This window comes from Crotalus tigris, unplaced genomic scaffold, assembly GCF_016545835.1.
Source record: "Crotalus tigris isolate CLP2741 ecotype Arizona unplaced genomic scaffold, ASM1654583v1 scf7180000024094.30049, whole genome shotgun sequence".
Classification (NCBI taxonomy): domain Eukaryota; kingdom Metazoa; phylum Chordata; class Lepidosauria; order Squamata; family Viperidae; genus Crotalus; species Crotalus tigris.
Genome location: NW_024100378.1, coordinates 1,335 through 27,385, shown reverse-complemented (window position 1 = coordinate 27,385; position 26,051 = coordinate 1,335). Strand labels below are relative to the sequence as shown.

At 44.3% G+C, this 26,051-nt stretch overlaps 1 long non-coding RNA gene across 1 annotated transcript; it reads right to left on the bottom strand.

Annotated features, from left to right (window-relative positions):
* Window positions 1-8,762: 8,762 nt before the first annotated feature.
* LOC120298545 lies at window positions 8,763-9,440 on the bottom strand. The gene is made up of 2 exons (XR_005554128.1): window positions 9,398-9,440; window positions 8,763-9,191 (listed from the first exon to the last, which is right to left on the bottom strand). It is a non-coding gene; the product is annotated as an uncharacterized LOC120298545 (long non-coding RNA).
* Window positions 9,441-26,051: the final 16,611 nt, after the last annotated feature.

The following is a 26,051-nucleotide window of genomic DNA, read 5'->3' as shown; positions in this document are numbered from 1 at the left end:
GCACTGTGTTGGCCTTTTTGGCAGCTGCAGCACACTGCTGGCTCATATTTAAGTGATTGTCTACTAGGACTCCGAGGTCCCTCTCACAGTTACTACTATTGAGCATGGTGCCACCTATGCTGTACTTGTGCATTTGGTTTTCTTGCCTAAATGTAGAACCTTGCTTTTTTCACCATTGAATTTCATTTTGTTAGTTAGTGCCCAGTGTTCAAGTCTGTCCAGATCTTTCTGTATCTTAAGCCTGTCTTCTGGAGTGTTGGCTATTCCTGCCAGCTTGGTGTCATCTGCAAATTTGATGAGTTCCCCATCTATCCCTTCATCCAAATCGTTGATGAAGATGTTGAAGAGTACTGGGCCCAGAACAGAGCCTGGGGCACCCCACTACACACTTCCCTCCATATAGATGCAGTTCCATTGAGGACCACTCGCTGAGTACGGCCGGTCAGCCAGCTATGGATCCATCTGGTGGTGGTTCTGTCTACCCCACATTTTTCTATCTTGTCAAGTAGTAGGTTGTGATCTACTTTATCAAATGCCTTACTGAAGTCAAAGTAAATTATGTCCACAGCATTCCTCTGATCCACTAATTTTGTCACTTGGTCAAAGAATGCAATAAGATTTGTCTGGCATGATCTATTTTTGACAAACCCATGTTGGCTTTTAGTAATGACTTTGTTTGCCTCTAGGTGTTCGTTGATTCGTTGTTTGATTATCTTTTCCAGGATCTTCCCAGGTATTGAGGTCAGGCTGATAGGTCTGTAATTTCCTGGATCCCTTTTTTTTCCTTTTTTGAGGATGGGAACTACATCAGCTCTTTTCCAGTCCTCTGGTAGTTCCCCTGTGTTCCAGGATCTTTGAAAAATATAGTTCAGTGGCTCCGATATCACATCTGCCAGTTTCTTGAGAACTCTGGGGTGTAATCCATCTGGTCCTGGCGATTTGAACTCATCTAGGCTGGACAGGTGCTCACTAACCATTTTCTTGCCTATCTTAACTTGTGTTTCTGTTTTGTTTTTTATGGCACTATTTTTGATAGGTTGGTCTTTTTTTTCCCTTTGTGTAAAGACAGATGCAAAAAATGAGTTAAATAGTTCTGCTTTCTCCCTGTTGCTTGTCACCTTCTTGCCACTTCCACCCACTAATGGACCAATCATTTTCTTCACTTTTTTCTTGTTTTTTACATGTTGAAAGAAGCTTTTTTTGTTATTTTTGACTTTGGTCGCAAGCCTTAGTTCATTTTGAGCCTTGGCTTTCTTCACTTCATCTTTGCAGGCTCGGGCTATTTGCTGCTATTCTGACTTAGTTATGTTCCCCTCTTTCCACTTTCTATACTTGTCCTTTTTATCTTTCAATTTGTCAGAGAGTTCTTTATGCAGCCATGCTGGTTTCTTTTGGGAGCTGTTGTTTTCCTCTTTGTTGGTATTGTGCTAGACCACAGGTCGGCAACCTGCGGCTCCGGAGCCGCATGCGGCTCTTTGAGCCTTCCCCCGTGGCTCCCAGCCTCCTCTGCCTTTGCAGAGAGAGACAGAGACAGAGAGAGGCAATTGCGCTTCCCTGCTTCTCTCTCTCTCTCTCTCTCTCTGTGTTTGTGTTTTTTTGTGTGTGTGTGTGTGTCTGTGTGTATGTGTAAAAGAGAGTGCACTCACAGTATTCTCCGAGGAGCTGAAAAGCTTACTGGGCGGAGCTCCTCCCTTTGCTGCGTCTCTGCAGGAAGCAGGAAGCAGGAAGGGCAGGAGAGAGCTAGCTAGCCCAGCTAGGCTGACTCAGAAATTCTGGGAGTTGAAGTCCATGAGTCATAAAAGAGACTAGGTTGCTTACCCCTGAGCTTGTTGGACAACAGCTTGAAGCTTGCCAGGTGAGCAGCAGATAGGAGGGAGGGGAGAAAGAAAGAGAGAGAGAGAAAGAGAGAGAGAGGGAGGGAGAGAGAGAGGAAAGAGAGAGAGAGAGAGAGAGAGAGAAAGAAAGAGAGCGGGGGAAGAGGAGTGGCAGACCAAGGGCAGATAGAGAGGGAGGGACAGAGAGACAGAGAGACCCTTTTGACATCTAAAATGAAGATAACACTGCATATATCCTTTTTTTACGTGTGTGTGTGTTTGTGTGTGTGTGTGTGTGTGTATACACATACATATATACATATACATATACATATATATACACACACACATACATACACACACAAACACACACACACAAACACACACACACCTATAATAAAGGTAAAAAAGGATATATGCAGTGTTATCTTCATTTTAGATATCAAAAGGGTTTTGCAGCTCCCAGTGTTTTGTTTTTGGTGGGAAACGGGTCCAAGTGGCTCTTTAAGTGTTTTGGGTTGCCTACCCCTGTGCTAGACTGTGCTTTTATTATCTCATTTTTCAAAATTTCCCAAGCTTCGTGAGTTGTTTTCCCCTTGAGGATTCTCATCCATGGAATCCTTCCCAAGCCCTAAGTTTATTGAAATTAGCTCTCTTGAAGTCCAAGACTCTAGTTTGACTGTGTTCTATTGCTTGTGCTTCTATAATGTTGAATTCTAATATAATGTTGAATTCTAATATTGCATGATCACTTCCTCCCAGGGTTCCTATGGCTTCAACACCGTCTATCATTTCATCTCTGTTAGTGAGAATTAGATCCAAGATGGCTAATCCCCTAGTTCCCGTCTCTACTTTTTGGGAGACAAAGTTGTCTGCTAGGTTTGCCAGGAACCTGTTTGATCTTCCACTTGGTGCGGAGTTTGTCTCCCAGTTGATGTCAGGGTAGTTAAAGTCCCCCATTACTATTGTGATGTGCTTCCTACATACCTTAGTTAGCTGACTAGCAAAAGTTCATCTATTTCCTCTGTTTGGTTGGGTGGTCTGTAGTATACACCTATGGCAATGTCATTTCCCCCCCCTTTTATATTGACCCAAATGCATTCAATACAGTTTTTATCATTGTTGTACTCTATTTCTGTGGAGATGTAGTTATTTCTTATATAGAGAGCAACTCCACCTCCTCTTTTATTTGGTCTGTTTCTTTTAAAAAATTTAAATCCCTCTAGCTGTGTGTTCCATGTGTGAGTTTCATCCCACCATGTTTCCGTAATGGCAACAATATCGTATCTTCCCTCATTAACCTGAATTTCTAGTTCACCCTGTTTGCTGTTCATACTCTGTGCATTGGTGTATAAACATTTGAGTCCTTTGTGGGTGGCCCTGTGTTTCCTTTCTACATAACCTGTGTGGTGCCTGAGTTCCCCTATTGTCTTACCACCTATTTGGTTAGTGCACTTTATGTGGCACTCGCTATTAGATGCTTCATTTTGCTTGATAGCAAGGTTGATATTCTTGTCCACACACACATCTATGCTACATGCACTGATAGCCCTATAGTTTTTAAATTGCCGGGGACATGGTTGTTCCGTGTCAATTAACTCCCTGTCCCCGCTGTTTAGTTTAAATTTCCCTCCAGAAAATCTGTGAATTTATAGCCGAGTAACTCAGTCCCTTTTTTGATGGATGCAAACCATCTCTTTTGTACATCTTTTGATTGGACCAGCTACTGACATCGTGACTAATATATCCAAAGCCTTCCCCTTTACACCACTCCTTTAGCCACATATTGAATTGTGCTATGTGCTGGCCTTTTCCGTTTTGCTCCTTATACACTGGTAAGACCTCTGAGAAAGTAAGCCTACAGCCTATTCTGCTAAGTTCCTTCCCCAAGCTCTGGAAATCATTCTGCACAGAGAGTACATCTTTTTGGGATAGATCATTAGTGCCAAGATGTACAATAGCCTCCACATCCAAGTCCTTGCTGCCATTCTTGATTATTTTAGAAATACGCTTCTTGTCCCTACTGGCAGTAGCACCTGGAAGACACCTGACCTCTTTCAAAGCCTCTGTGTCCTTCCCTAAATTTACATCCCTTATAATTGAATCACCTACCAGAAGGTAGCTTCTCTTTTTGGGAGCCTTTCTATTCTTGCATGACTGATGTGCAATACCTGATTCACACTTTTCACTGTCAGAATCTAGTTCTTCATCTCGGACCACAATCCCCTGCTTATTTGAGTTATCTTCACAAATACCTTTACCTGTCTCCTTAATGTCCCTATTAAGGTCAGCAAGGGCACTGTAACTGTTGTGCAGGGACACAGCGAAAGCTTTGTGTTTATGGTTCACAGCTCTCACCCTGCCAGATCCCACGGTTGTCCACACTGCCCTTCTCCTGCAGGATCTTTGTGGTAAAGGGGGCTGATAGCATGGGGGCTTACAAGAGTAGAGGGGCTGAACTGGACACCTAATTTCTGCCCGAAGAACACGGATTACAGACCCTAGGTAAATGATCTGTCCTTGTAGGCTAGTGATTTGTTTAAAGATAGGACAGTTTCCAAGTTTGAAAAGGGTACTGCGAAAGACAGCTGCAAAGCAAGTGTTGCACTGAACTAAGCCAGACATCTTAGATACAAGGGATGTCAGACACACTTGCCCTGAATGTACTGCTACTGTTTGTGATTTTTAGTTATATAATTATATAATTCGCGCACCATTAGGCGCGCGGGCCGCTACTTTCCTGGTGGATTCTCCCAAAACTTACAGATTAAGCAGCAGCTGAGGCAATGCAGCACGTTCCAGCAGCCCGACCGGAATTGAAATGGGGTTTAAATAGAGTATAATACACTATAAGTATAATGTATTATACTCTATTTAAACCCCCTTTCAATTCCGGTCGGGCTGCTGGAACGTATAGTGAAGGAAGACTCAAAAAATACTTTATTGTTCTGCATCATATCTTCCAAGCGTTACCCAGGTGCAACAGTTTGTACAACAATTCAAAACATAATACAGTCTTACAGATAAAATACATAAAAGCATAATCCAATATTTTAAGGATAAAAAGTCACACAAAAATTACAAAAGCAATGATAAAATACCATGGGTTAAATAGTTCACTAATTTAAAATGACATTTTTGACAAAAGGTGAGGTGTAAAAGGAACCATAGTTGTCATCAAAAGATTTTTCTCAGAAGAAAGAAAACACAACTTCAGTGTTCAAATACATAAATATCACAACAGGTATCTCTTGGTGAAGAGATGGTGATAATAAAGAATACATAAAAACAGGTAAAAGATAAAACTTGTCTACCATAAGCATCACAACTACTTAACAACAGTAAATCAGGAGTAAAACTCAGTTGTATTACAAAAAATAAATGTCAAACAGAAATTTCAGGACCAAAAAGACAAATGTGTGTGACAAAAGAAATCAAAATTCTTGAGGTGACCGCCATACTGTGTGTCATGTTTAATATTTATCAATCAAAACATAACTTACACATTTTAAACAACAGCCGTGGATAAAATTATTCCAAATAGAAATCTTTTATCAATCACTGGCCACACCAGACATTAACAAGAGCGGTTGAGGTTTTCTGTCTGGTTCTAAGAACCATGGCTGTGGCTAAATTTATGCCAGGCAGAAAACTATAAAATCTATTATCAATCACCGGCACACCCAGCGTTAAAAAGGGCCATTGAGATGCTTTCTGGTTCTAAGAACGACCCTCGTGCCTAAATTAAGCCAGGCAAGAAATCTACTCAGGGTTTCAATGGCCACATCTAGAATTTAAAAGGGTCACACAGATTTATTTTCCCAGTTCAAGGACATAATGTTTCACTCTAGCACAAAACTAGTTATTAATTTGTAGAGATGGCAATACCTCGTATTAAAGTGTGTCACCAGGTTTACTTTTGGTTGCAAGAGATCTGGCTGCAGCTGACATTATTTCTCAGGGAAGCGATTCAAAAGGATTCCCTTCCAGTTTGAGACTCAGCTCGGGCACCGGAGGAGGCTTGTAGTTGAGCGCTGTTGACTCCTCCAGTGTGACTCGCCCTGGCTGCTCACTCAGGTACTGAAAGGGTCTCCCTCCCAGGGTGGGTCTCACAGAGTGTGTGCTCAGAGGCTGGCCGAGCCTGGGAGCGTCTGGCTGCCTACTCATTCAGTGTGAGTTTCACAGAATAGTAACTCAGGGGCTGGAAGACCCCTGTCAGGAGTGCCTTGGCATCACCTCTGAGTCAGGATGGCCTCAGCAGCAGTGCAGCCTTTTGCCCAAGAAATGCAGCCCATCAACTCACCCGTGCCCATTTACAGCCAGCTTTCCTCCTCCGCTGCCCTCCCGCAGCCATTCTCCACGGCCAGTGGGCCCTTGGCCCTCTGCCTGTCGCCCTTCGGCCCGGCCAATTCACCCAGATACCGTTTGTCCTGGGTCTTTGTCTGTACAGGACAAATAGCCCACAGCCAGCTGGGTGGCAGGCAGGAGCCATGGTGCTGCGGGGGCAGCGTGCAATGAGCAATCCCCGGGGCTGGGGAGGGCAGTTGTGATGCAAGATTTTTTAAAGTGCTGTGGCTGCTCTGCATGTTTTGGGGCCTTGCAGCTCTGACCCCAGAATCGGAAGGAGGGGGACTGGCAGCAGAAGTAGCAACCACTGGGGCCACTGGGGGGAGCAGTCAGACAAGAGTGTGTTGGGGAACGAGGGAGGGAGGGAGGGGCACCTCAAGGGGACTTCACAAAGACAGCTTGACTCGCAACTCAAACGAAAGAGAGGAGGAGGAGAAAGGCCGGAGCAGCTTCTGCCACCGCCAGGGAGGCGGGTTAGGGGGGCACACAGGCAAACAGCAAGGCCAGCTTGGCTTCTACCCACCCTTCCCTCCCACGACGGGTCACAGTTCCAACCCCCAAGCCCATGCCATTTGCCCTCCCTTCCCTCCCACGACGGCGCACGCAGTCCCATCCGCCCCAGCCCTTCCCATTTGCCCTCCCTTCCCTCCCACGACGGCGCACGCAGTCCCATCAGCCCCAGCCCTTCCCATTTGCCCTCCCTTCCCTCCCACGACGGCGCACGCAGTCCCATCAGCCCCAGCCCTTCCCATTTGCCCTCCCTTCCCTCCCACGACGGCGCACGCAGTCCCATCAGCCCCAGCCCTTCCCATTTGCCTTCCCATCCCTCCCACGACGGCGCACGCAGTCCCATCAGCCCCAGCCCTTCCCATTTGCCCTCCCTTCCCTCCCACGACGGCGCACGCAGCCCAATCAGCCCCAGCCCTTGCCATTTGCCCTCCCTCCCTTCCCTCCCACGACGGCGCACGCAGTCCCATCAGCCCCAGCCCTTCCCATGTGCCCTCCCTTCCCTCCCACGACGGCGCACGCAGTCCCATCATCCCCAGCCCTTCCCATTTGCCCTCCCTTCCCTCCCACGACGGCGCACGCAGTCCCATCAGCCCCAGCCCTTCTTATTTGCCCTCCGTTCCCTCCCACGACGGCGCACGCAGTCCCATCAGCCCCAGCCCTTCCCATTTGCCCTCCCTTCCCTCCCACGACGGCGCACGCAGTCCCATCAGCCCCAGCCCTTCCCATTTGCCCTCCCTTCCCTCCCACGACGGCGCACGCAGTCCCATCAGCCCCCAGCCCTTCCCATTTGCCCTCCCTTCCCTCCCACGACGGTGCACGCAGTCCCATCATCCCCAGCCCTTGCCATTTGCCCTTCGTTCCCTCCCACGACGGCGGACGCAGTCCCATCAGCCCCCAGCCCTTCCCATTTGCCCTTCCTTCCCTCCCACGACGGCGCACGCAGTCCCATCATCCCCAGTCCTTGCCAGTTGCCCTCCCTTCCCTCCCAAGGCGCAAGCAGTCCTATTAGCCCACGCTTCCCTCCCATGACGCTCCAGTTCCAGCAGCACACCAGCCCTCTGTTTGCCTGTGTGCTCCCCTAACCCGCCTCCCTGGCTGTGGCAGAAGCTGCTCCGGCCTTTCTCCTCCTCCTCTCTTTCGTTTGAGTTGCGAGTCAAGCTGTCTTTGTGAAGTCCCCTTGAGGTGCCCCTCCCTCCCTCCCTCGGTCCCCAACACACTCTTGTCTGACTGCTCCCCCAAGTGGCCCCGGTGCTTGCTACTTCTGCTGCCAGTCCCCCTCCTTCCGATTCTGGGGTCAGAGCTGCAAGGCCCCAAAACATGCAGAGCAGAGCACTTTTTAAAAAAAATCTTGCATCACAGCTTCCCTCCCCAGCCCCTGGGGTTGCTCATTGCATGCTGCCCCCGCAGCACCATGGCTGGGGGCTATTTGTCCCATATAGCCAAAGGCCCGGGACAAAGGGTGTCTGGGTGAATTGTCCAGGCCGAAGGGCGACGGGCAGAGGACCAAGGGTCCACTGGCCGTGGAGAATGGCTACGGGAGGGCAACGGAGGAGGAAAGCTGGCTGTAAATGGGCTGAGGCGAGTGGCAGGGGGCGAAGGAGGCGTGACCAAGGGTCCATGCCTAAACATGGGGGGCGGTGCAGATGGAATCAGGACTAGTGCATCTCTTTTGTCTCTCTGGTTTCATGGACTGCAATGATCATGATCATCATTGACCAGTGAGGGAAGCGATCCAAAAGGATTCCCTTCCAGTTTGAGACTCAGTTGGGGAGCCTCAGGGACCGGGAGAGACTTCCAGCCGAGGGCTGTTGACGCCTCCAGGGTGATTCGCCCTCGCTGCTCACTCGGGGACTGAAAGAGAGAGACTTCTGGTGTGAGTCTCAGAAAGTATCTGCTCATGGACTGAGTGAGTCTGGGAGCCGATAATTATCCACATCCAGTCGGTGTGAGTGTCACACAAGCTCAGGGACTGAAAGACCTCTAAAAATGAGTCATCACTATTTACAGGATGGATTGGCATGTGGAATGCTTGTGTGGCCCTTCTCAAGTTCTAAGAAGTACAGATGTGGCTAACATTACACTAGTCCAGAATACTAATTACTGTTTTAATAATCAGTGACCAAGCCTAGCAATAGAAAGGGCCATAGACATTTTCTTTTGGGTTTTAAGAACCATTACCAGGCCTAACAGTAAGGAGGCAAGAAAAGTATGGAATCTTATGTACATCATGGAACACACCTAGAATGGGCTAAAAATACAACAGGCAAGAAAACGAGAATCCCTATTATGTAGCAATGGTCACAGATAGGATTAAAATGTGTAGTGTGGTGTGATCATGAAAGTGGCTTACATTTTCAGAGATTGTTCTAAAGGTCAGTTTTGACATAATTGGTGAAATAGCATTCTTGGTGGAGATCATGTTCATTCTTGCGTTCCATTCCTTCTTCCTCCTTTTTCACCATCAACACTGCAGGCTGACAAGTGAGTCTTCTGTCGTCTAGGATGGTGTAGAGTACATGCCTTTGAGATAAAAAAAAAAAATCAACATTACTTCAGCTGCCACTGAGGTTTTACACCTAAGAAGGCACAATACACTGTGGTTACTATTACCTCAGAGGCAGGTGTTACCCCTACTTATCTAGGAAGAATGGACCATCAATTTTTTTTGGGGGGGGGGGAACATTGACCTCCCTCCATATCATAAAACTTTGAAGAATACAACTTACCTCACAGCGTAGGAGGCGCCATCACAGCCAAAGGCTAATAGGGATTGAACTGGAGACATTTTCTTGCTGTCTTGGTTCTTCTTTTTTCTTTCTTCGCCTTTGTTTCTTCCTCCGTGTCTCTTCTGAGGAACATTTGGCAACAGGCGTGCAAATAGTCCTCCCCTCGATCTCAGGGACTCTAAAGCTACAAAAGCTTTTATAGATCAACGGCCACACTTAGCATTAAAAAGGGCCGTTGAGGCTTTCTTTCTGGTTCTAAGAACCATCGCCATGGCCAGAATTATGCCAGGCAAGAAAGGTATAAAATCTATAATGGATCAACAGCCACACCTAGCAATAAAAAGGGCCATTGAGGTTTTCTTTTGGTTCTAAGAACCATCGCCATGGCCAGAATTATGCCAGGCAGAAAACTATAAAATCTATAATCAGTCAAAAGCCACACTGGTCATTTAAAAAGGCCATTGTAATTTCCTTTCCGGTTCTAAGAACCATCACCATGGCTAGAATTATGCCAGGCAAGAAAGGTATAAAATCTATTATCCATCAATGGCCACACTTAGAATTAAAAAGGTCCATTGAAACTTTTTTTCTGGTTCTAAGAACAGTTGCCAGGGCTTAATTTATGCCAGGCAAGAAAGATATAAAATCAACTATCTACAAGATCGTATTCATTCTTGATTTCCATTCCTTCTTCTTGTACTTTTACCATCAAAGCTGAGTCTTCTGTCTTTTAAGATGCTGTAGTACATGCCTTTGAAATAAAAAAAAAATCAACGTTACTTCAGCTGCCACTGAGGTTTTACACCTAAGAAGGCACAATACACTGTGGTTACTATTACCTCAGATGCAGGTGTTACCCCTACTTACCTAGGAAGAATGGACCATCAATTTTTTTTGCTGGGGGGGGACCATTGACCTCCCTCCATATCATAAAACTTTGAAGAATACAACTTACCTCACAGCGTAGGAGGCGCCATCACAGCCAAAGGCTAATAGGGCTTGAACTGGAGACATTTTCTTGCTGTCTTGGTTCTTCTTTTTTCTTTCTTCGCCTTTGTTTCTTCCTCCGTGTCTCTTCTGAGGAACATTTGGCAACAGGGTGCAAATGTTCCTCCCCTCAATCTCAGGGACTCTAAAGCTACAAAAGCTTTTATAGATCAACGGCCACACTTAGCATTAAAAAGGGCCGTTGAGGCTTTCTTTCTGGTTCTAAGAACCATCGCCATGGCCAGAATTATGCCAGGCAAGAAAGGTATAAAATCTATAATGGATCAACAGCCACACCTAGCATTAAAAAGGGCCACTGAGGTTTTCTTTTGGTTCTAAGAACCATCGCCATGGCTAGAATTATGCCAGGCAAGAAAGGTATAAAATCTATTATCCATCAATGGCCACACTTAGAATTAAAAAGGTCCATTGAAACTTTTTTTCTGATTCTAAGATCGATCGCCATGGCTAAAATTACGCCAGGCAGAAAACTATAAAATCTATGATTAATCACTGGCCACTTTGGTCATTTAAATGGGCCACTGAGAGGTTTTCTTTCTGGTTCTAAGAACCATAGCCATGGCTAAATTTACACTAGGCAGAAAACTATAAAATCTATTATCAATCAATGGCCACCCCTAGAATTAAAAGGTCCATTGAAACTTTCTTTCTGGTTCTAAGAACCGTTGCCAGGGCTTAATTTATGCCAGGCAAGAAAGATATAAAATCAACTATCTACAAGATTGTATTCATTCTTGATTTCCATTCCTTCTTCTTGTACTTTTACCATCAAAGCTGAGTCTTCTGTCTTCTAAGAGGCTGTAGTACATGCCTTTGAAATAAAAAAAAAAATCAACGTTACTTCAGCTGCCACTGAGGTTTTACACCTAAGAAGGCACAATACACTGTGGTTACTATTACCTCAGATGCAGGTGTTACCCCTACTTACCTAGGAAGAATGGACCATCAATTTTTTTGGGGGGGGGACCATTGACCTCCCTCCATATCATAAAACTTTGAAGAATACAACTTACCTCACAGCGTAGGAGGCGCCATCACAGCCAAAGGCTAATAGGGCTTGAACTGGAGAAATTTTCTTGCTGTCTTGGTTCTTCTTTTTTCTTTCTTCGCCTTTGTTTCTTCCTCCGTGTCTCTTCTGAGGAACATTTGGCAACAGGCGTGCAAATGTTCCTCCCCTCGATCTCAGGGACTCTAAAGCTACAAAAGCTTTTATAGATCAACGGCCACGCTTAGCATTAAAATGGGCCGTTGAGGCTTTCTTTCTGGTTCTAAGAACCATCGTCATGGCCAGAATTATGCCAGGCAAGAAAGGTATAAAATCTATAATTGATCAACAGCCACACCTAGCATTAAAAAGGGCCATTGAGGTTTTCTTTTGGTTCTAAGAACCATCGCCATGGCTAGAATTATGCCATGCAAGAAAGGTATAAAATCTATTATCCATCAATGGCCACACTTAGAATTAAAAAGGTCCATTGAAACTTTTTTTCTGGTTCTAAGAACAGTTGCCAGGGCTTAATTTATGCCAGGCAAGAAAGATATAAAATCAACTATCTACAAGATCGTATTCATTCTTGATTTCCATTCCTTCTTCTTGTACTTTTACCATCAAAGCTGAGTCTTCTGTCTTCTAAGATGCTGTAGTACATGCCTTTGAGATAAAAAAAAAAAAATCAACGTTACTTCAGCTGCCACTGAGGTTTTACACCTAAGAAGGCACAATACACTGTGGTTACTATTACCTCATATGCAGGTGTTACCCCTACTTACCTAGGAAGAATGGACCATCAATTTTTTTTGGGGGGGGGACCATTGACCTCCCTCCATATCATAAAACTTTGAAGAATACAACTTACCTCACAGCGTAGGAGGCGCCATCACAGCCAAAGGCTAATAGGGCTTGTACTGGAGACATTTTCTTGCTGTCTTGGTTCTTCTTTTTTCTTTCTTCGCCTTTGTTTCTTCCTCCGTGTCTCTTCTGAGGAACATTTGGCAACAGGCGTGCAAATGTTCCTCCCCTCGATCTCAGGGACTCTAAAGCTACAAAATCTTTTATAGATCAACGGCCACGCTTAGCATTAAAAAGGGCCGTTGAGGCTTTCTTTCTGGTTCTAAGAACCATCGTCATGGCCAGAATTATGCCAGGCAAGAAAGGTATAAAATCTATAATTGATCAACAGCCACCCCTAGCATTAAAAAGGGCCATTGAGGTTTTCTTTTGGTTCTAAGAACCATCGCCATGGCTAGAATTATGCCAGGCAAGAAAGGTATAAAATCTATTATCCATCCATGGCCACACTTAGAATTAAAAAGGTCCATTGAAACTTTTTTTCTGATTCTAAGATCGATCGCCGTGGCTAAAATTACGCCAGGCAGAAAACTATAAAATCTATGATTAATCACTGGCCACGTTGGTCATTTAAATGGGCCACTGAGAGGTTTTCTTTCTGGTTCTAAGAAACATAGCCATGGCTAAATTTACACCAGGCAGAAAACAATAAAATCTATTATCAATCAATGGCCACACCTAGAATTAAAAGGTCCATTGAAACTTTCTTTCTGGTTCTAAGAACCGTTGCCAGGGCTTAATTTATGCCAGGCAAGAAAGATATAAAATCAACTATCTACAAGATGGTATTCATTCTTGATTTCCATTCCTTCTTCTTGTACTTTTACCATCAAAGCTGAGTCTTCTGTCTTCTAAGATGCTGTAGTACATGCCTTTGAAATAAAAAAAAAAAATCAACGTTACTTCAGCTGCCACTGAGGTTTTACACCTAAGAAGGCACAATACACTGTGGTTACTATTACCTCAGATGCAGGTGTTACCCCTACTTACCTAGGAAGAATGGACCATCAATTTTTTTTGCTGGGGGGGGGACCATTGACCTCCCTCCATATCATAAAACTTTGAAGAATACAACTTACCTCACAGCGTAGGAGGCGCCATCACAGCCAAAGGCTAATAGGGCTTGAACTGGAGACATTTTCTTGCTGTCTTGGTTCTTCTTTTTTCTTTCTTCGCCTTTGTTTCTTCCTCCGTGTCTCTTCTCAGGAACATTTGGCAACAGGCGTTCAAATGTTCCTCCCCTCGATCTCAGGGACGCTAAAGCTACAAAAGCTTTTATAGATCAACGGCCACACTTAGCATTAAAAGGGCCGTTGAGGCTTTCTTTCTGGTTCTAAGAACCATCGCCATGGCCAGAATTATGCCAGGCAAGAAAGGTATAAAATCTATAATGGATCAACAGCCACACCTAGCATTAAAAAGGGCCATTGAGGTTTTCTTTTGGTTCTAAGAACCATCGCCATGGCCAGAATTATGCCAGGCAGAAAACTATAAAATCTATAATCAGTCAACAGCCACACTGGTCATTTAAAAAGGCCATTGTAATTTCCTTTCTGGTTCTAAGAACCATCACCATGGCTAAAATTACGCCAGGCAGAAAACTATAAAATCTATTATCGATCAACAGCCATGCCTAGCATTTAAAAGGGCTGTTGGGGAGGTTTCCTTTCTGGTTCTAATAACCATTGCCAGGGCTTAATTTATGCCAGGCAAGAACGATATAAAATCTATTATCTAAAACATTATATTCTTCTTAATTTCCATTCCTTCTTCTTGTACTTTTACCATCGACGCTGAGTCTTCTGTCCTCTAAGATGCTGTAGTACATCCCTTTGAGACAAAAAAAAAATCAGCTTTACTTCAGCTGCCACTGGCGTTTTACTCCTATGAATGCACAATACACTGTGGTTACTATTACCTCAGAAGCAGTTGTTACCCCCTACTTACCTAGGAAGAATGGACCATCAATTTCCTAGGAAGAATGGACCATCCACTTCACTCCATATCCTAAGACTCTGAAGAATACAACTTACCTCACAGCGTAGGAGGCGCCATCACAGCCAAAGGCTAATAGGGCTTGAGCTGCAGACATTTTCTTGCTGTCTTGGTTCTTCTTTTTTCTTTCTTCGCCTTTGTTTCTTCCTCTGTGTCTCTTCTGAGGAACATTTGGCAACAGGCGTGCAAATGTTCCTCCCCTCAATCTCAGGGACTCTAAAGCTATAAAATCTTTTATAGATCAACGGCCACACCTAGTATTAAAAAGGGCCGTTGAGGCTTTCTTTCTGGTTCTAAGAATCATCGCCATGGCCAGAATTATGCCAGGCAGAAAACTATAAAATCTATAATCAATCAACAGCCACACTGGTCCTTTAAAAAGGCCGTTGTAATTTCCTTTCTGGTTCTAAGAACCATCACCGTGGCTAGAATTACGCCAGGCAGAAAACTGTAAAATCTATAATCAATCAACAGCTGTGTCTAGCATTTAAAAGGGCTGTTGGGGAAGTTTCCTTTCTGGTTCTAAAAACCATTGCCGTGGCTAAATTTACAGCTGGCAAGAAAAGTATTAAATCTATTATCTACAGTTCAGTTTTGATTTATGTGGTGAAGTAGCATTCTTGATATTCATTCTTGCGTTCCATTCCTTCTTCCTCCATTTTCATCTTTTGTCTTCTAAAATGGTGTAGCAGAAGTCTTTGAGTTAAAAAAAATAGTATTACTTCAGCTGCCCCTGGAGTTTTACTCCGAAGAATGCACAAAGTACAGTGGTTACTATTACCTCAAGTGCAAGTGTTACCTTTCCTTATCTAGGCATAATGCAGAGGTTCCCAACCATTTGGGCACCAGGGAATGGTGCCATGGATAAAGGGTTTCCGCGGACCAGAGGGGGTATGGTTTTGAATACCTGCATCCTGAGGATGGAGTTTGCTTGTTTGTGTGGCCTGCTTGGTGGCATGGTGCGGTCCAGTGCTGGTCCACAGACTGAGGGTTGAGGACCCCTGGCATAATAGATCAACAAGTAGTGGAAGACCACCCACCTCCCTCCATATCCTAAGTCTTTGAAGAATACAAGACTCAACTAAACTTACCACACAGTGTAGGAGGCTCCATCACAGCCAAAGGCTAATAGGGCTTGAGCTGGAGACATTTTCTTGCTGTCTTGGTCTTCTTTTTTCTTTCTTCGCTTTTGTTTCTTCCTCTGCTGTGCACAGCAAGGGTTGTCTCTTTTGAGGAACATTTGTCAGCAAGAGTGCACTTGCTCTCCACTCAGTCTGCAAAGCTAAAAAAACTATAAAATCTTTTATAGATCAACAGCCACACCTAGCATTAGAAAAGGACTGTTGAGGTTTTATTTCAGGTTCTGAAAACCATTACCATGGCTAAAATTATGCCAGGCAAGAAAACCATAAAGTTTATAATCTATCAACAGCCATGCCTAGCTTTAAAAGGGGCCATTGAGAGTTTCCCCCCCCCCAGTTCTAAGAACCATTGCCATGGCTAAATTTACGCCTGGCAACAAACATTTAAAACTTTATTATCTACAATTCAGTTGTGATTGAGTTGGTGAAGTAGCATTCTTGATGGAGACCATATTCATTCTTGTGTTCTATTCCTTCTTCCTCCATTTTCACCATCAACACTGCAGGCTGGCAGCTGAGTCTTCTATCTTCTAAGATGGTGTAGTAGAAGCCTTTGAGTTAAAAAAAATAGTATTACTTCAGTTGCCCCTGGAGTTTTACTCCTAAGAATGCACAAAGTATAGTGGTTACTATTACCTCAGATGCAGGTGTTACCGTTCCTTATCTAGGTATAATGCAGAGGTTCCCAACTGTTTGGGCACCAGGGAATGGTGCCGTGGATAAAGGGTTTCCGCGGACCAGAGGGGGGGGGGTGTTGAATACCTGCATCCTGAGGATGGAGCTTTGCTTGTTTGTGTGGCCCACTTGCTGGCATGCTGCAGTCTGGTGCTGGTCCACAGACCAGGGATTGGGGAGCCCTGGCATAACGGATCAAGAAGTAGGGAAGACCACCCACCTCCCTCCATATCCTTTGAAGAATACAAGACTAAACTAAACTTATCTCACAGCGTAGGAGGCGCCCTTACAGCCAAAGGCTAATAGGGCTTGAGCTGGAGACATTTTCTTGCTGTCTTGGTCTTCTTTTTTCTTTCTTTGCTTTTGTGTCTTCCTCTGCTGTGCACAGCAAGGGTTGTCCCTTTCGAAGAACATTTGTCAGCAAGAGTGCACTTGTTTCTCCACTCAGACTGCAAAACTAAAAAAACTATAAAATCTTTTGTAGATCAACAGCCACACCTAGCATTAGAAAAGGGCTGTTGAGGATTTATTTCAGGTTCTGAAAACCATTGCCATGGCTAAAATTATGCCAGGCAAGAAAACCATAAAGTCTATAATCTATCAACAGCCATGCCTAGCTTTAAAAGGGGCCATTGAGAGTCCCCCCCCCCCAGTTCTAAGAACCATTGCCATGGCTAAATTTACGCCTGGCAACAAACATTTAAAACTTTATTATCTACAATTCAGTTGTGATTGAGTTGGTGAAGTAGCATTCTTGATGGAGACCATATTCATTCTTGTGTTCTATTCCTTCTTCCTCCATTTTCACCATCAACACTGCAGGCTGGCAGCTGAGTCTTCTATCTTCTAAGATGGTGTAGTAGAAGCCTTTGAGTTAAAAAAAATAGTATTACTTCAGTTGCCCCTGGAGTTTTACTCCTAAGAATGCACAAAGTATAGTGGTTACTATTACCTCAGATGCAGGTGTTACCGTTCCTTATCTAGGTATAATGCAGAGGTTCCCAACTGTTTGGGCACCAGGGAATGGTGCCGTGGATAAAGGGTTTCCGCGGACCAGAGGGGGGGGGGTGTTGAATACCTGCATCCTGAGGATGGAGCTTTGCTTGTTTGTGTGGCCCACTTGCTGGCATGCTGCAGTCCGGTGCTGGTCCACAGACCAGGGATTGGGGAGCCCTGGCATAACGGATCAAGAAGTAGGGAAGACCACCCACCTCCCTCCATATCCTTTGAAGAATACAAGACTAAACTAAACTTATCTCACAGCGTAGGAGGCGCCCTTACAGCCAAAGGCTAATAGGGCTTGAGCTGGAGACATTTTCTTGCTGTCTTGGTCTTCTTTTTTCTTTCTTTGCTTTTGTGTCTTCCTCTGCTGTGCACAGCAAGGGTTGTCCCTTTTGAAGAACATTTGTCAGTAAGAGTGCACTTGTTTCTCCACTCAGACTGCAAAACTAAAAAAACTATAAAATCTTTTGTAGATCAACAACCACACCTAGCATTAGAAAAGGGCTGTTGAGGATTTATTTCAGGTTCTGAAAACCATTGCCATGGCTAAAATTATGCCAGGCAAGAAAACCATAAAGTCTATAATCTATCAGCAGCCATGCCTAGCTTTAAAAGGGGCCATTGAGAGTCCCCCCCCCCAGTTCTAAGAACCATCGCCATGGCTAAATTTATGCCTGGCAACAAACATTTAAAACTTTATATCTACAATTCAGTTGTGATTGAGTTGGTGAAGTAGCATTCTTGATGGAGACCATATTCATTCTTGTGTTCTATTCCTTCTTCCTCCATTTTCACCATCAACACTGCAGGCTGGCAGCTGAGTCTTCTATCTTCTAAGATGGTGTAGTAGAAGCCTTTGAGTTAAAAAAAATAGTATTACTTCAGTTGCCCCTGGAGTTTTACTCCTAAGAATGCACAAAGTATAGTGGTTACTATTACCTCAGATGCAGGTGTTACCGTTCCTTATCTAGGTATAATGCAGAGGTTCCCAACTGTTTGGGCACCAGGGAATGGTGCCGTGGATAAAGGGTTTCCGCGGACCGGGGGGGGGGTGTTGAATACCTGCATCCTGAGGATGGAGCTTTGCTTGTTTGTGTGGCCCACTTGCTGGCATGCTGCAGTCCGGTGCTGGTCCACAGACCAGGGATTGGGGAGCCCTGGCATAACGGATCAAGAAGTAGGGAAGACCACCCACCTCCCTCCATATCCTTTGAAGAATACAAGACTAAACTAAACTTATCTCACAGCGTAGGAGGCGCCCTTACAGCCAAAGGCTAATAGGGCTTGAGCTGGAGACATTTTCTTGCTGTCTTGGTCTTCTTTTTTCTTTCTTTGCTTTTGTGTCTTCCTCTGCTGTGCACAGCAAGGGTTGTCCCTTTCGAAGAACATTTGTCAGCAAGAGTGCACTTGTTTCTCCACTCAGACTGCAAAACTAAAAAAACTATAAAATCTTTTGTAGATCAACAGCCACACCTAGCATTAGAAAAGGGCTGTTGAGGATTTATTTCAGGTTCTGAAAACCATTGCCATGGCTAAAATTATGCCAGGCAAGAAAACCATAAAGTCTATAATCTATCAGCAGCCATGCCTAGCTTTAAAAGGGGCCATTGAGAGTCCCCCCCCCCAGTTCTAAGAACCATCGCCATGGCTAAATTTATGCCTGGCAACAAACATTTAAAACTTTATTATCTACAGCTCAGTTGTGATTGAGTTGGTGAAGTAGCATTCTTGATGGAGACCATATTCATTCTTTTATTCCATTCCTTCTTTCTCCATTTTCACCATCAACACTGCAGGCTGACAACTGTGTCTTCTGTTTTCTAAGATGGTATAGTAGACGCCTTTGAGATTAAAAAAAAATATCAATGTTACATCAGCTGCCCCTGGAGTTTTACTCCTAAGAATGCACAATACACAATGGTTACTATTAGCTCAGATGCAGGTGTTACCATTCCTTATCTAGGCATAATGCAGAGGTTCCCAACCTTTTGGGCACCAAGGACCGGTGCCGTGGAGAAAGGTTTTCTGTGGACCAGAGGGGGTGTGGTTTTGAATACTGCCTGAATCTTGAGGATGGAGCTTTGCTTATTTGTGTGGCCCACTTGCTGGCATGCTGCGGACCAGTGATGGTCCACCGACCAGGGGTTGGGGACCCCTGGCATAACGGATCATCCGCCTCCCTCCATACCCTGAGACTTTGAAGAATACAAGACTCAACTAAACTTACCTCACAGTGTAGGAGGTGCCATCACAGCCAAAGGCTTGAGCTGGAGACATTTTCTTGCTATCTTGGTTCTACTTTCTTTCTTCTTCTTTCTCTTTGGTTTCTTCCTCTGCCATGCCCAGCATGCGTCGTCTCTTTCGAGGAACCTTTGGCAGAAGAGCGCAACTTGTTCCTCCGCTCAATCTGCAAAGCTAGGAAACTATAAAATCTTTTATAGATCAACGGCCACACCTAGCATTAGAAAGGGGCCATTGAGGTTTCCTTTCTGGTTCTAAGAACCATCGTCATGGCTAAAATAATGCCAGCCAGAAAACTATAAAATCTATTATAGATCAACAGCCACACCTAGCATTAAGAAGGGCCATTGAGGTTTTCTTTCTGGTTCTAAGAACCATCACCATTGGCTAGAATTATGCCAGGCACAAATCTATAAAATCTATTATTAATCACCGGCCACACTGATCATTTAAATGGGCCGCTGAGGTTTCCTTTCTGGTTCTAAGAACCATCACCATGGCTAAAATTATGCTAGGGAAGAAAGGTGTGAAATCAAATATCAATCATAATACCAGGTAGCAGCCAGAATATATAATGAAAACTCTTTAATTTCACAATAAATTCAAAGACCTAACCATAGTTACAGTTGGGAAACTGACTATCCTAGACCAGGGATAGGCAACCTTGGCTCTTTTATGACTCGTGGACTTCAACTCCCAGAATTCCTGAGCCAGCCATTCTGGCTCAGGAATTCTGGGAGTTGAAGTACACGAGTCATAAAAGAGCCAAGGTTGCCTACCCCTGTCGTAGACCAAGCAATGTCCAAAAACATTAATAAATTTCTAGGAGCCTGTCACTCTGACAAATTAGCCATGAATAGACAGACAGAAACAATATGTACCCACTTTGCAAAAAAGACAACACCTCTTCACCAGCAATCCACACTGAGATATGCATAGATTAACACTATGATTAACATCAGACCAGCAATCAAGAAGTAAACAATGTCCTAATCAAGGAACTGCCAAAGACGCTAACAACAAATAGCACAACAAAGAACCTCCAAGACCATTTTTTTAAAAAACTGCTAAAGCAAGCCTTAGGGCAGTGATGGCGAACCTTTTAGATCTTTTAGAGTGTCCAAAAGCCGCCCTGCCCCAGCTCTCGCCCGCCCGCCTCCCCATCCCGCTCTGCCATCCCGCAGGGCCACCTACCGCCTCCATGGCCCGTCGCAGATCTCCCAGGTGGTCCTGCAGTGCCATGGCAGCCACGCCTTCTGCCTGCGCCCCACAGCATCATCTGCATGCGACAGGGTGCGAGGGCGGAGTCTTGTCCCCACTGCCCGGCTGCCATGTCCTTGGCTGGGCTGCTGCGCACGGGCCACACCCAGGGGTGATTCTCCTCCGGGGGTCTGCTGGAGAAGAGGGGGCCGCGGGGGGAGGTGGGGCTGGGGCGAAGGCGCGCGTGCCCATAGAGAGGGCTCTGAGTGCCACCTCTGTCCCACGTGCCATAGGTTCGTCACCACTGCCTTAGGGTAAATTTCAGCAAGGCCCAAACAGTACTGGCCAGGCTTCCTCAATTTCATGATACACCGAAGAGTGAATTAAACCATCTGTCTTACTGTTGATGTCTTCTTCTTCGTCTACAGGTCATTTTGGATTCGTGCCTTGAAAGTCAACATTACTTCAGTTGGAACTGGGGTTTTACTCCTAAGAATGCACAATACACAGTGGTTACTATTACCCCAGACACAGGGGTTACCCTTGCTTACCTAGGCATAATTACTGGAAGACCATCCACCTCCCTCTATATCCTAAAGCAGGGGTCTCCAAACCTGGCCCTTTTATGACTTGTGGACTTCAACTCTCAGCACGCTGGCTGAGGAATTCTGGGAGTTGAAGTCCACAAGTCATAAAAGGGCCAGGTTTGGAGACCCCTGTCCTAAAGCTTTAAAGAATATAAGACTCAACTAAACATACCTCTCAGCGTAGAGGGTGCCATCACAGCCGAAGACTAAGAGGGCTTGCGCTGGAGACATTTTCTTGCTCTTTTTTTCTTCTTTTTTCTTCTTTCTCCTTTGTTTCTTCCTCAGTCGTGCCCAGCAACGTTGTCTCTTTCGAAGAATATTTGGTAGAAGAGTGCACTTCCTCTGCTCAGTCTGCAAAGCTACAAAACTATAACATCTTTTACAGATCAATGGCCAACCTAACATTAAAAAGGGCCATTGATGTTTTCTTTTTGGTTCTATGAACCATTGCCAAGGCTAAATTTCCAGACCAACAATCAAGAAGTAAACAATACCCTAATCAAGGAGCTGCCAAAGAAGCTAACAACACATAGCGCAACAAACAACCTCCAAGACCATTTTCGCTAACACTGAAAGGAGCCACTAGAACAGTGATGGCGAACCTTTTAGAGACCGAGTGCCCAAAAACTTGCCCCGACCCCGCTCCACCCCTCCATCCCCACCCCCCACCCCCCCGCCCACAGGACCACTTACCACCTCCATGGCCCTCCGCAGATTGCCCAGGCAGCCCAGCAGCACTATGGCAGCCACGCCCTCTGCCCGCGCCCTGCAGCATCAGCTGCATGATGGGGTGTGAGGGCAGAGTCTTGTCTACGCTGCCTGGCTGCCATGTCCTTGGCTGCGCTGCTCCGTGTGGGCCACGCTCGAGGGCGAGTCTCCTTCAGGGGAGCTGCTGGAGAGGAGGGGGTCGCAGGGGGAGGCAAGGCTGGGGCAACAGCACATGTGCCCACAGAGAGGGCTCCGAGTGCCATAGGTTCGCCACCACTGCACTAGAACATAAACTGGGAACAAACTGCACTACAACAGGGGTGTCAAATTGCCGGCCCATGGACCGGACAGGTCACGTGGAAGCCACGCCCACCCCATTGCCGGCAAGGGCAAAACCAGCCCGATGCGTTGCATGACGTCACATGACGTCACGAGTTTGGACATGCTTGGTCTACAAGAAAACCGCCAAGCTCAGAGAGCACCAAAGACACCTCATTTCAACTGTTAACCACAAATATTCTTCTTTATTGGTATTCCTCATATTAAAATGCATCACCAGGTTTACTTTTGCTTCTAAGAAGTCTGGCTAGTATTGGCATTATTTCCAAGGGTGTGAAGGTGGGAGGGAGGTGATCCCAAAGGATTCCCTTCCGGCTTGAGTCTCACTGAGGGAGTCCTCAGGTACTGGAGGAGGCTGGTATCTGTCTGATTCTAAGATCTACAGCCAATAGCTAAAATTGTCTTGGGTCAGAAATTTTTTTGCTACTTTTTAGGCATGTTTGTCACACTTATGACTGCTCTTTTTACCCTTGATACTTTGTAATGTTTAAAAAAAAACTTTGCTAAAGCAAGTCTTAAGATAAACTTTAGCAAGACCCAAAGATTTTTGCAGTAGTTAACATGTTGCAAACAGTATCTGCCAGGCTTCCTCACTTTCATAATACACTGGAGAGTGAATTAAACCATCTGTCTTACTGTTGATGTCTTCTTCTTCGTCTACATGGATTCATGCCTTTGAAATTAAAAAAAAAAAAATCAACATCACCAAATGACCATGGATGTTCAGAGGTTAGAAAAGCAATCAGTCAAAGGGGTTTTATGTGTTTTATCCTACTTGTCAAAGAAGGCAAGATACAATAACTTGTAACATTGCTCCCTTAAGCCACTAGCCTGTTTTCTACATGTTTTGCTTCTTTTAAGGCAGAGGTCTTCAAACTTAACCCTTTTATGACTTGTGGATTGGCCCGCTGGCTGAGGAATTCTGGGAGTTGAAGTCCACAAGTCATAAAAGGGCCATGTTTGAAGACCCCTGGACTTCAACTCCCAGAATTCCTCAGCCAGGCACGCTGGCTGAGGAATTCTGGGAATTGAAATACAGAAGTCATAAAAGGGCCACATTTGAAGACCCTTGGACTTCAATTCCCAAAATTCCTGAGCCAGCCATGTTGAGGGGAAAGGGAAGTTTCCAAGCTGAGCCATGCTGGATCAGGAATTCTGGGAGTTGAAGTTCACAAGTTATAAAAGAGCCAAGGCTGCCTACCCCTGCGCTAGTTTCTTGTCTTGTTAACTTGTTAAACTATAGGGTTTCCTGCCTGAGCAGAGGGTTGGACTAGATGACCTCTAAGATCCCTTCCAACTTTATTATTATTATATATTTTACTTTTAGGGGCTTGTGCGTTGATTAAAATTACCTCAGATTCCAAAAAAATTACTTTATTCCTGAGAGCAAAATCAATTCCTGAGATAATTTTACCTTTAAAGCTAATTTTAACTCCTATTCACCTTTAAGAATTTAAGAACTTAAATTCTTGGCTAAAATTACCCCAGGAATTCACTTTATTCCTAAGAGGAAAGTCAGTTCTGAGATAATTTTACCTTTAAGCTAATTTTAACCTATTCACCTTTGCTGGTTTGGTCCCTTTAAAAAGGACATGGCTGAGATTAGCTCAGGTTCCATCAAAATTTTATTTTAAGAACTTGAATTCTTGGCTAAAATTACCCCAAGAATTCACTTTATTCCTAAGAAGAAAGTCAGTTCCTGAGATAATTTTACCTTTAAAGCTAATTTTAACTCCTATTCACCTTTGCTGGTTTGGTCCCTTTAAAAAGGACATGGCTGAGATTAGCTCAGGTTCCATCAAAATTTTATTTTAAGAACTTGAATTCTTGGCTAAAATTACCCCAAGAATTCACTTTATTCCTAAGAAGAAAGTCAGTTCCTGAGATAATTTTACCTTTCAAGCTAATTTTAACTCCTATTCACCTTTGCTGGTTTGGTCCCTTTAAAAAAGACATGGCTGAGATTAGCTCAGGTTCCATCAAAATTTTATTTTAAGAACTTGAATTCTTGGCTAAAATTACCCCAAGAATTCACTTTATTCCTAAGAAGAAAGTCAGTTCCTGAGATAATTTTACCTTTAAAGCTAATTTTAACTCCTATTCACCTTTGCTGGTTTGGTCCCTTTAAAAAGGACATGGCTGAGATTAGCTCAGGTTCCATCAAAATTTTATTTTAAGAACTTGAATTCTTGGCTAAAATTACCCTAGGAATTCACTTTATTCCTAAGAGGAAAGTCAGTTCAAGAGATAATTTTACCTTTCAAGCTAATTTTAAATCCTATTCACCTTTGCTGGTTTGGTCCCTTTAAAAAGGACATGGCTGAGATTAGCTCAGGTTCCATCAAAATTTTATTTTAAGAACTTGAATTCTTGGCTAAAATTACCCCAAGATTTCACTTTATTCCTAAGAGGAAAGTCAGTTACTGAGATAATTTTACCTTTCAAGCTAATTTTAACTCCTATTCATCTTTGCTGGTTTGGTCCCTTTAAAAAGGACGTGGCTGAGATTAGCTCAGGTTCCATCAAAATTTTATTCTAAGAACTTGAATTCTTGGCTAAAATTACCTCAAGAATTCACTTTATTCCTAAGAAGAAAGTCAGTTCCTGAGATAATTTTACCTTTAAAGCTAATTTTAAATCCTATTCACATTTGCTGGTTTGGTCCCTTTAAAAAGGACATGGCTGAGATTAGCTCAGGTTCCATCAAAAGTTTATTCTAAGAACTTGAATTCTTGGCTAAAATTACCCCAAGAATTCACTTTATTCCTAAGAAGAAAGTAAGTTCCTGAGATAATTTTACCTTTAAAGCTAATTTTAACTGCTATTCACCTTTGCTGGTTTGGTCCCTTTAAAAAAGACATGGCTGAGATTAGCTCAGGTTCCATTAAAATTTTATTTTAAGAGCTTGAATTCTTGGCTAAAATTACCCCAAGAATTCACTTTATTCCTAAGAAGAAAGTCAGTTCCTGAGATAATTTTACCTTTCAAGCTAATTTTAAATCCTATTCACCTTTGCTGGTTTGGTCCCTTTAAAAAGGACATGGCTGACATTAGCTCAGGTTCCATCAAAATTTTATTCTAAGAACCTGAATTTTTGCTTAAATTACCCCAAGAATTCACTTTATTCCTAAGAAGAAAGTCAGTTCCTGAGATAATTTTACCTTTAAAGCTAATTTTAAATCCTATTCACCTTTGCTGGTTTGGTCCCTTTAAAAAGGACATGGCTGAGATTACCTCAGGTTCGACCAAAATTTTATTCTAAGAACTTGAATTCTTGCCTAAAATTACCCCAAGAATTCACTTTATTCCTAAGAGAGAAGTCAGTTCTTAAGATAATTTTACCTTTAAAGCTAAATTTGACCTTTGCTGGTTTGGTCCCTTTAAAAAGGACATGGCTGAGATTAGCGTTCGACCAAAATTTTAAGAACTTGACTAGTATTATTCTAAGACACAGCGGTTTGCGTTATTCCCCGAGCGAAAGACTGAGATAAGTATCTTTAGCGACCTATGGGTTTTGGAGTCCTTTAAATAAAACACTGTTGAGCTACCACTGGCGTTTTACTCGTAAGAATACACGCCGTGGTTAAAATTACCCCAGGTGCTATCCTGACTCCTCGAGAACAATAAGCTATTAATGAGCTAACGAACTCGCGCCCCCCTCCGCATCCCCAAAAGGTAAAAAAAATTCTCCCCGACCTCGAGCTCGAGGACTTGAGCCGCGGGAGAGCCGGAGAGAGACATTTTTGCCCTCCGGCGCCCCGCAGAAAAAAGAAAAAGTCGGCGGGCTTCTCAAGCTGAGTGCCAAAAGAAAAGCTAGCGCGCTGCAGAGCCACGAGACGCCGCTATCGCCTCTCTTCTGAGGAAAAAGAGACGCGGTAGCGGCGTCGGCTGTCTCTGCAGCGCGCTCG